Raw genomic sequence first — 11830 nt, forward strand, 5'->3', positions numbered from 1 at the left:
TTTCTTCAACTGTGTCATAATAGTCCTCCTGCTCCTCGCCAGGCATAACTACTCTAGGCGTAAATACTCTAGTATTGGTGGTCCTTGGATTGGGCCGACTCTTCTCGTAGCTTGTTGTGTGAAAGCGATATCCATTGATGTCATAAGCGTTAAATGACGAGACCTTACAGTCAAAGCCTCTGGCCACTTGTCGTAATTCGACACTTATAGACAAATCACTTTGGCACTACAAGCTCAAGCAGGAGAGAAATGAAATTAGGCAACTAGGAATGCCAAAATTGAAACGACCTAAGTTGGTCAGAAGGTACCTTTCTTTGGAACCATGTAATGAAATCAGGCGAACCATGTTGAAGAAGGGTCTCTCATTCATGGTCAGAAGGTGGCCTTGAAAGATGCCAGTATTAATCAAAAAATTCCCTACACCGACAAGCAACAAGGTTGTTGGATGCAGAAAATTTACGGAGTATGTAACAAGTTCGTTGAGAACTTACCCATGATACTTGTCGACTTTGTCAAGGTTAGTCAACACGTAGAGCATGATCTTGCACCACTCTTCATTGGTCAGCCTCTTTTTGGTCGCTCCACTTGATCTCCCGCGTTGCCCTTTGAATAGGCTGAGGGTCGATTCATTTTCGTCCTCGTTGTAACGAGGGGGTGGGTTATGCACGCTAGGAAGCTTCTCACTATAGTACAATGTTGTGAAGTTTGACACCTCCTCACGAATGAATGCCTCTGCTATGGAAGCCTCAATCCTGTCTTTGTTTCCACATTTCTGGCGAATAGTCTTTAGACATCTCTCGATTGGATAGCACCAACGGTTCTGCACGGGCCCCCCATTCGTACCTCGTTCGGGAGGTGCAAAATCAAATGCTGCATCGACAAGAAAAAGCCAGGTGGAAAGATCTTCTCCAACTTACAGAGCAACTCGGGTGCTGTTTTTTCCAACTCCTCAACCACTTTCAGAGATATCTCCTTGGCACAAAGCTGGTGGAAGAAAAAGCTCAGCTCTGCCAGCATCTTCCAGACATGCTCAGGGACGTAGCCTCGAACCATCGATGGAAGAAGCCGCTCAATCCATATGTGGAAGTCATGACTCTTCATCCCTAAGACTCAGCCAGTATCTGGGTTCGCTCCCCTCCTCAGATTCGTTGCAAACCCATCATGGAAACTTAACGTCTGCATCCATTGTATCACTTCCGTCCTGTGCTTCTTTTCCAAGATGTAATCAGCCTTAGGCCTTTTCCATGGTTTGCCATCTCTTGGAGGCAGCATCTGCAACTTTGGTCTATCGCATAGTGTTGCCATGTCTACTCTGGCCTTAGGGTTGTCCTTTGTCTTATCAGAAATGTCCATGAGTGTTGCCCAAAGTGCTTCGGCGACATTCTTCTCAGTGTGCATTACATCTATGTTATGTGGAAGGAGAAGGTCATCAAAATAGGGAAGCCTCTCCAATCCCGACTTATGAGTCTACATATGTTCCACACCATAGCCCACAAAGAGATCTTTGTTTGGATTATCTTTCTTTGGATTAACTTTCTTTCTTTTACCCTTCTTTGGATTATCTTTCTGCGCCGGGAGCACGAGAGCATCTATCTAAGCATGAACCTGGGCACTAGTCATCTTCTGAGGTGTAGGGTCGGTCACCGTGACACCTTTCGTGAAGTTCTTGGTGTCTCCTCTAAATGCATGGTCAAGAGGGAGGAACTGTCGATGCTTGTCGAACGATGAGAACTTCCCACCCTTCTTCAACCAAATGAACTGTAGAGCTGCCTTGCATACCGGGCATGGAAACTTCCCGTGGACACACCAGCCAGCGAATATCCCATACGCTAGGAAGTCATGCATGGAGTACTGGTACCAAACATACATTCTAAAGTTCTAATTTGTAGCTCGGTCGTAAGTCCATACGCCTTCATTCCAAGCCTTGATCAATTCATCATAAACAGGCTGCATGTACACACCCATTTTGTTTCCCGGGTGTCTAGGAATTATCAACGTCAAGAATATGTTTTGCCGTTGAAGTATGGCCCGGGGGGGAGATTGAGGGGAATAGCGAACACGGGCCAACAAGTGTATGTGGCCGACATCATTCCATATGGATTGAACCCATCCGTTGCCAGCGCAACACGTACATTACGGGCCTCTTCATCTTTGCCACGATGGTTGCCATTAAAGCTTTTCCATGCTTCACCATCTGCTGGATGTACCATCTTGTCAGGATTGTATCAAACGCCATTCTTGTGCCATGTCATCTGTTTCGCGGACTCCTCAAACATGAATAGCCGTTGGAGCCTCGGTATGATCGGAAGGTGTCTTAGGACTTTCATGGGGATGTCCTCATTCTGCACCTTCTTTCCATCACCTTTGTCTACCTCCACATACCTAGAGGATTTACACTTTGGACAGTACTTTGCATCCTTGTGTTCTTCCCTAAATAGGACGCACCCCTTCGAACAACAATGTATCTGCTCATACGGCATCTTCAGTGCCCGAAGGAGTCTCGTTGACTCGTACAAGCTGCTCGGCAGATGATGACCCTCTGGAAGCAGCCCCCCAATAATTGCCATCATAGCATCGAAGCAGGCTCGAGTCATATTGTGCTGGGACTTCAACCCCAGTAGGCGGCCAATGGCATCCAGTTGAGAAACCGTTGTCTTCTCATGTAGGACCTTCTATGCCAAATCCAACATGGCCACAAACGCCTTAGCGCTTGGCTCTGGCTCCTCCTCCTCATCCTCCTGCTCGTCCTCCATAGGCCTTTTAGCAAACGTCGCATCCTCATAGTCACCTAACCATCCTGGTACCCCGCCATCACCGTCAAATGCCTCCAAGCGTCGTCTCACGGCCTCCTCTCTAGGACGATAGGCTTCACCATGGGACACCCACCGGGTATAGTTTGGCATAAATCCATACTTGCAAAGATGCTGCACCATGACTTCCCATGTTTTTCTTTTCTTGTTTTCACATTGGCTGCAGGGACAGAACGTGTCTCTCGCTCCCTTAGCTGCCTTAAATGCATGGTCCAAGAATTTCTCGGTCTTATCCATCCATTCATGGGTGATTTGAGCCTGACTTGGGCGTCCCATGTACATCCACTCACGGTTATCCATCCTCTAGCATATACACATAACGGAGTAATATAACCATCAGTTGCATCTGCACGGCGTGCCTACTGTCTAATAGGTGAGGATAGGTCCTAATCCCACCCGCGGATGCGTAGATGAGGTTAGTTTCCATGCTCTACTCCGATCCGAGACAGAATTTCGGCAGCACCTCCCCGCTGTTCTCCCGATACACGTCCTGGAAGGGAGAGTGTGTATCCGGAGAACAACAGTGAGGTGGTGCCGAAACTCCGTCTCGGATCCGAGCAGAACATGGAAACTAACTCATCTACGCATCCGCGGGCTATCCAAAAAACGTGGACAATCCGAAATAGATACAGGTCATAGATATGCAGAGATCAGTATACCTCCAACCGTATCTGTTTCGGATGGGAGACGCCTAACTAGGGCTACACTGATCTACGTACTACAACGGTAAGGAAGAGAGCTCAATTATACCTAGGATGGCGGTGGAGACAGGCTAGCGGCGCAAGTGGCGAGTCGGTGCAGTGGCGAGTCGGCGCTGTGCAGACAGGACCGCAACACCGACTGAAGACGATCAGGGTCGCCGAGGTGCTCCGGGTCCCCTTCGACAGGTCCTGCTCTGCAAAAGAAGAAAAACATCACTAAAAGTTGAAAATTTCGGCAGAACCTCCCTTGCACAGGGAGGTTTCCAAAACCTACAAGAAAAACCGTCGGCACGATGGCCGACATCCACATTTGGGGCACGATGACCACAAACCCGGCACGAAGGCCGTCAACGACATAAACGGCGCGATGGCCGACAACCCTGCGACTTTACCTTCTCCTCCGCAGGACGGGGTTGACGGCGTGGACGAACGGCGTGGAGGACGTGGAGGACGTTCGTCCCCTCCACCTCGGCTTCCTCCCCTCTCCCTTCTCCCCCTCCTTCTTCTTCGGTTTTCTTCGCCTTCTTCCTCCTCCTTATTCGTTCCTTCTTCTTCGTCCTTCTTCTTCTCCTTCTTCCTCCTCCTTTTTCTTCCTTCTTCTTCTTCCTTCTTCTTCCTTCTTCTTCCTCCTTCTTCCTCCTTCCTCTTCCTGCTACCTTCTTCCTCCTTCCTCCAGGGCCGCGGCGGGCTCGCCGGGGCCGCTGCCTTGGGCCGCGCTGGGCAGCGGGGCGCCGAGCAGCCAGGGCAGCCCGGAACCGGTGGCCGGAGGCCGACCGGGGTGGGGCGCGGTCGGGGGCGCCCCGGATCCGGTGGCCGGCCGGGGTGGGGAGGGGGCGGCACCGCGGCGGGGCGCGGCCGGGCCGGCGGCGCGCCGGCGCGGGGTTCGCGGGGCGTGTCGGGGACGGGGCGGCGCGGGGCGGGGCGGTCGGGGCCGGGGTGGAGCGGGGAGGGCAGGGCGGGCGCAGGGCGAGCGCGGCAGCGGCGAACGGTAATAGCAGTATTTAAACAATAATCTTTTTTTGTGAACAATAATTTTTTTTGAGAATGTAAACCATAATCTTTACCTGACGATAATAAGAATTAGATCTAAAATAACAATACCAGTATTTAAATAGATCAACTAATTAAATTTACAATAAAATTCTCCACCCCTATCATTATAAAAAGGCCTTAAAGTAACACCTGAAAATCTTCATATAAATTACCGAGGTAATGCAATGCACTACTGCACGAGGGTGGCGCCATATAGTTGGTCAACAGAATGGCACATTAATAAATTATTACTTCAATGGACTCGAGTGCCAAAAGGCTCTCTGATGGATGCAGTTGTTTGTGTGCTTTGTCACTCATAGTCTACCTGTCGATGAACAAGTCAGGACGTGCAGTCATGGGTTAGTCGAGAGTGATCTGTGAGTCTCTGGTCAGCATATCAAATTATGTATGTATTAGCTTGCACGGGCACTATACACTAGTGGTTTTAAAAGGGGTTCAATGCTGGAACAGACATTACAAAACCAGTCACAAACCTTTCTTACTTCGCAAGTTGCCACTGACACCATCAAACGTTGAAAATGGACGGATGAAGATCAAGGATATGACGGTGTCATTTGTTGGCACATGCATATTTCAAAGCAAACAGCCTTTCTTACTATACAGTCGTCTTCCCCCAAACGTAGAGGTTTGACGACCGCCGGCGATGAAGAAAATTCGGCCAAGCCGTGTATATATATTTCGAGGTTGTTCGATGATAAGACAAGAGAAGATGTCGTTTGATGATATAGACTGATTGAGATGTGCACATCATCACGTTGACCTGCAAGCTGGACTGAGCAGCGGTCCTGACGTTTCCAAAGCAATTCCTGTTCTGCGATTCTAGCTAGCTTCACCCACACCACTCTTCCCCTAGCTCGGTCATTCCTCGGTTCGCTTCACCAAGTCACCAAACCATGCCTCACCTTCTTCGCGTCGTCGTCCTTGTTGGACTCCTCTCCCTGCAGCAGCCGTCCTGCTCCGCCGCCACGGACACGGTGTCACCCGGCAACGGGCTCGCCGGCAGCAGCAGCAGGCTCGTCTCCAACAACAGCAAGTTCACGCTGGGCTTCTTCAAGCCGAACATCACGCCCTTCCACCACACCACCAGCAACCCCAACACGTACCTCGGCATATGGTTCAGCAAGGTCCCGAAGCTGACCCCACTCTGGAGTGCCAACGGCGACAGCCCCGTGGTCGACCCCGCCATACCCGAGCTCGCCATCTCCGGCGATGGCAACCTGGTCATCCTGGACCAGACCACCAACTCCGTCATCTGGTCCACCCGCGCGAACCCCACCACCAACGCCACCGTCGCCGTGCTGCTGAACGACGGCAACCTCGTCCTGCGGAGCTCCGTCAACTCGTCCGACGTCTTCTGGCAGAGCTTCGACTACCCGACGGACACCTTCTTCGCCGGCGCCAAGATCGGCTGGGACAAGGCGACCGGCCTGAACCGCCGCCTCGTGTCGAGGAAGAGCCTGGTCGACCAGCGTCCCGGCCTCTACACCCTAGGGTTCGACCGCGACGACGGCATCGGGCGGCTCGTGTGGAACTCCACCGTGGAGATCGTGTCCACGGGGCAGTGGAACGGGCAGTACTTCAGCCTAGCGCCGGAGATGATTGGGCCGGTGCTGCCGGCGTTCACGTTCGTGAACAACGACCAGGAGGTGTACCTCACGTACACGCTGCGCGACGAGACGGCGATGGCGCTCACGCAGCTGGGCGTCGACGGCCAGGCCTTCGTGGGCGTGTGGACGGAGGAGCTGCAGGACTGGCTGGTGCACTACAGGCAGCCCGTGCACCTGTGCGACACCTACGCCACGTGTGGGCCTTTCACGGTCTGCGACGACACCGCCGACCCGATCTGCGGCTGCATGAAGGGTTTCTCTGTCAGCTCGTCCGTGGACTGGGAGCTCGGGGATAGGAGAGACGGGTGCGTCAGGAACACTCCGTTAGACGACGTCTGTGGAAGCGGCGGCGGCGGCAGCAAGACGGCGGCGGCTCCCACGGATAGGTTCTACGCCGTGCAACGCGTCAGGTTGCCCCATGGCGCGGAGACAGTGCATGCTACGACGAGCGGAGACGATTGCTCACAGGTCTGCCTAGGCAACTGCTCCTGCACTGCGTATTCCTATGGGACGGGAGGCTGCTCTGTCTGGCATGGCAAGTTGACCAACGTGAAGCAGCAACAGTCTGACGGTTCAGATGATGGAAATGGGGAGATGCTTTACGTCCGCCTCGCTGCAAAAGACGTGCCAAGTGCGGCGAGGAAGAAGAAGAATAGTGGAATCGCCATTGGTGCAAGCGCTGCAGTCTTCGGGCTCATGGTGCTTGCTCTGATGATGATGATCTGGAGGAGGAAAGGGCAGTGGTTTTCTTGCAGTTCGCACGCCAGGAAATGCTCGAGGTGGCGGCATTGGGGGTAATTGCATTTCGATACGCCGATTTGCAGCGCGCGACTAAAAACTTCTCTGAAAAGTTAGGGGGAGGCGGTTTCGGCTCCGTGTTCAAGGGGTACCTGGGTGACTCTTTCACCATGGTGGCAGTGAAGAGGCTCGACGGCAACCATCAAGGAGAGAAGCAGTTCAGAGCAGAAGTAAGCTCGATCGGAATCATCCAGCATATCAATCTAGTCAAACTGATCGGGTTCTGCTGCGAAGGCGATAAGAGGCTACTCGTGTATGAATACATGCCAAAGCACTCCCTTGATGTTCTTCTGTTCAAAAAGGCCAGTAGTGATACAGTCTTGGATTGGAGCCTCAGGTACCAAATAGCCGTTGGAGTAGCCAGAGGCCTAGCCTACTTGCACACTGGTTGCCGGGACTGCATCATACACTGTGACATCAAGCCAGAGAACATACTCCTCGACGCGGCAGTTCGTGCCTAAGATTACGGATTTTGGGATGGCAAAGGTGTTGGGAAGAGAATTTAGCCATGCGATAACTACGATGCGAGGAACCATCGGATACCTTGCACCTGAATGGATTGGCGGAGAAGCTGTCACATCAAAAGTAGATGTTTACAGCTACGGGATGGTCTTGTTTGAGCTGATATCCGGGAGGAGGAACTCAAGCCAAGTGTACCTCAAGGATGGCGACTATTCAGAATTTTTCCCTCTGAAAGTTGCACGCAGGCTTCATCAGAGTGGAGAGACGATTGGAAGCCTGGTGGATGAGAATTTGCATGGCGAGGCCAATCTTGAGGAGGTTGAAAGAATTTGCAAGGTTGCGTGCTGGTGCATTCAGGAAAGCGAGCTTGATCGGCCGGCCATAGGCCGAGGTGGTGCAGTTTCTGGAGGGTCTCTCTGAGGTCGACGTGCCTCCGGTGCCAAGACTGCTTAATACTATCACGGGAGGGTTGCCGGCGCCGGTGTACTATCTCGATTCAGGAGAACTTGTCGTTTCAGACAAGCAAAGTGAATAGCAAGCAAATCAATTGCCTGGAGGTAGTAACATTTAGTTGCATGCATGCACCTCAAACATGTTATTATGAAAACTTTCAGCGATTCATGAGAAGATTGTGGTTCATATCCTATCCATTTGTACCTAATATTAAAGAGACAAAATTTCTCTCCACCTATTTTTTTTTAATTTGTCCACCTCTCCCTAACTACTCGGACAATAGAGTCCTCCGTGTCTCGTATGTCCAAGCGCACATATGATCCATGCTCATACGAGTTAGAACAACTAGCGTCTAGCAATGATAGATACGAAATCCGATTTCAAGAGGTACTCGCTCACGCCATCTATATCTCGTATGTGACCCGGATTCATGAGTTATGTTTATACGAGTTAGAACATCTTGCATTTACCAATAATACAGTCTGATTCCAATATGTATTGAGTTATGTTGCAAATAAAGTTGTCATTTGTAATATGCTACATCTCTCTTCAACCGAGAGGATACTGTCTTATAGAAAACAAATATGCAAGGTGCTTGTAACTTTTGGTACCCAACCAGGAGGGACCTATCTTTGCTTTTTTTTTGAAGAGCCATCGATAGGAGTATGTTGGGCATATATTAATAGAGAAGAAGAAATTACAAAACCAAAATAAAATAAAAACTACAACCTCACGACGGATGCAACAACAGAACCACTACCGCAAGAAACACAAAAACCATGATCCTCAGAAGCAACAACTATCAAACAACACTCTGAACGCCACCGGCACAAGCGAAGTAAACTAGTCGGGGGAGTAGGTTATAAGAAAATGGGGGAACCAGATGACCTTTGTGGTCTCTGGACTGCATGTTATATATTCAGGGAAACGCCCCCTGAGTGGCTTGGATTACATCACGGTAGATACACAACAACCTCATGTGTCTATCCTAACAACCTCTAACAATCTCTCCCTATACATATGATGTACACCGCATGACTCGGTTGTCTAGGATAACTATGATGCATATCATCTAACACTCCCCCTCAATCTTAGCCACTAAGAAGGTTAAGATTGGTTCTGAACTGTTGAAGCTTGGCAGCAGGAATAGCCTTGGTGAAACCGTCAGCAAGTTGATCACCTTAGTTGATGAATCTGATCTCCAACAGTTTTGCAGCCACTCGCTCCCTAACAAAATGGAAGTCGATCTCGATATGCTTAGTCCGGGCATGGAAGACGGGGTTTGCAGAGAGATACTTAGCTCCCAAATTGTCACACCAAAGGTGTGCAACTGAAGGACACCGAATTTGCAGTTCTTTCAGCAATTTCTGAACCCACATAATTTCGGCAGTTGCATTAGCCAGCGCTTTGTACTCCGCCTCAGTACTTGATCTAGAAACAGTAGCTTGTTTCCGAGCCATCCATGAGATCAAGTTGCTGCCTAGAAACACTGCAAAGCCACCAGTGGAACGGCGGTCATCAACACACCCCGCCCAGTTAGCATCTGAGAAAGCACTAACAAGCATAGAACTCGACTTCTTGATTTTGAGCCCCAAACTAACTGTGCCACGCACATAGCATAATATTCGCTTGACTGCACTCCAATGAATAGTTGTAGGAGCATGAAGATACTGACACACTTTGTTGACAGAGAAGGATAGATCAGGCCGTGTGAAAGGTCCTTGTTTGGTTTTGGTAATTGAGTGACAACTTAGGTGGACTAATTGTGTTTATGTGAGATACACAGGTGATTAGTCCACAGGTACATGTGTGTGAGCAACATATGCCATGGAGGTGAAAATGGCTTGGAGATGTTGCAAAGCTCACACATGTGATGATGAAGGAGCTGATTGCACATGAGACATGACATTGAGTCATGTGATCAAGGTGGAGAAGATCAAGACAAGACTTGGCTTGATGGACTGGTTGCAAGCGTGAAGGGCAAGTCGAAGGCTTTGGAGTGATGGACCGCGTGGCGGTGAAGCTTGAGCAAGACTTGGCGCCGATGGACGATAGCAACGGTGAAGAGCAAGTAAAGTCAAGATCGATGAACCAATATGATCATGTGATGATATGAAGTGGATCATATCATTGTTGATCGAGTTGGTGCATGTGTTGCATCGACATTGGAGGAGAGGGAATGGAATGCGCAAGGCAAAGGTATAACCTAGGGCATTTTATTTCACCGGTCATAGGTGTGTAGAGAAGTTTATGACCGGGTTTAGGATAGATGGCCGTACTATCAAGAGGAGCAAACTTGTTTGCATATCGGTCATCTAGCGCCACTCGAGTGATCTAACTTTGCATCGTCGCTAGGATCGAGTGGCGTGGCAAGTTGAGTGGCTAACATCCTTTGGGAAATGATTGTGAAAAGCTAACACACATACACATGGTGGTGTACACTTGGTGGTGTTGGCACATCTAGAAAGGAGGTGGTGTTTTGCAGGGTTGAGATGGGTTTGGGTCCCTCTCTATTTTCTATTGCGCCGGATGCAAGTTCTTGTGGTTGGCACATTGGAGCAAGGGTGAAGAAGTTAGAAGTGAAAACGAGTTGGTCGCGAAGACGCTGGCGTTAGTCAACTGACCGGACGCTGGGTCTGAAAGCACCAGACGCTGGTTTCTGCGTCCGGTCGAGCTGGTCGGTCTGCACAGTACCGAGGGTATTGCACCGAACGCTGGTCTGTGTCCGGTCAAGGTGGACCGGACGCGTCCGGTCGAAGAAATACGCCTCGGGGAGCTTACTGGAAACGACCGGACGCTGAGGATTCTACGTCCGGTCAGTTGAAGCTGCTGTGTCCGGTCAGGTCAAGTGACCGTTGGAATCGGGACACGTGGCCGTCTGCAGGCGACCGGACGCTGAGGTCTAGCGTCCGGTCAACACGACCGGAGCATCCGGTCGGCCCAATTTTTGCCCAGTGAAGGGGTAACGGCTAGTTTAGCCTTTGGGGCTATAAATAGAAGTGGCCTTCGGCCATGGCTGGTGCTGAGCACCTTGGGGGACTTTGTGTCCATGCTTGAGAGTGCTTAGGAGCCCTCCATCTCACACATACTTGATAGCGATCATCCAATTGTGTGAGTGAGCGATTCTAGTGCGATTGCATCGTGAGGTTGCATCGAGTGGCACTAGGTGATCGAGTTGCAAGCCGGTGGTGCTTGTTACTCTTGGAGGTTGCCACCTCCTAGATAGCTTGGTGGTGGTCTCCGTAGAAGCGCGTAAGAAGCTTGTGCGGCGCTCCGGAGAAGTGCTTGTGAGGGGCACTTGTGCTCACCCCACGGGAGTCGCGAAGAGCAACTTTAGTAAAGCGTGTCATTGAGCTACCCTCACTCAAGGGGTAGGTTCTTGCGGTGCCCGACATGCGGGCTTAGCGGGTGATGCTAATTAGCCGCCGAACCACCAAGTGAGCGGTCGACACAACGGGGACTAGCGTGTTGGCAAACACGTGAACCTCGGGAGAAAAATCATCGTGTCAACCTTGTTCTTCCCGTTGGTTTGCATCCCCGTTACACAAGCTTGCAATTACTTTCATATACATTGAGCTTGTGTTGTTGCTTTAGTAATTAGTTAGCTTGTGTAGCTTGCTAATTATCTTCTTGCTTGTGTAGCATAGAAGTAGCTCCCTTGCGTGGCTAATTTGGTTTGTGTAACCTTGTTAGTCACATTACTTAGTTTGTGTAGCTAAGTAATTGCGCTCTCTAATTTGGCATTGGTTGCCTTGTTATTGAGCATTGCTAGTGAGCTTAGTTGGCTTTGTGCTTTTGCTTACTAGCATGTGTAGGAGCTCCCACATTGCTTAAATTACTAGTGGCATAGGTTTGTGTGACCTTGCTCCTAGAATTGATTAAGAGAGCTCTAGCTAGCCCGGCACCTTTGTTGCATTATTGTCATCTTTGAAAGGTGCTAGTGAAC

The 11830-nt window shown here is 50.4% G+C and overlaps 1 pseudogene; it reads left to right on the forward strand.

Moving 5' to 3' along the window:
- The first annotated feature begins 5457 nt into the window (after positions 1-5457).
- LOC136531718 (G-type lectin S-receptor-like serine/threonine-protein kinase At2g19130) lies at positions 5458-7966 on the forward strand (annotated as a pseudogene).
- Positions 7967-11830: the final 3864 nt, after the last annotated feature.

Source organism: Miscanthus floridulus, unplaced genomic scaffold (assembly GCF_019320115.1).
Source record: "Miscanthus floridulus cultivar M001 unplaced genomic scaffold, ASM1932011v1 fs_422_1_2, whole genome shotgun sequence".
In the NCBI taxonomy this organism is placed as follows: Eukaryota; Viridiplantae; Streptophyta; class Magnoliopsida; order Poales; family Poaceae; genus Miscanthus; species Miscanthus floridulus.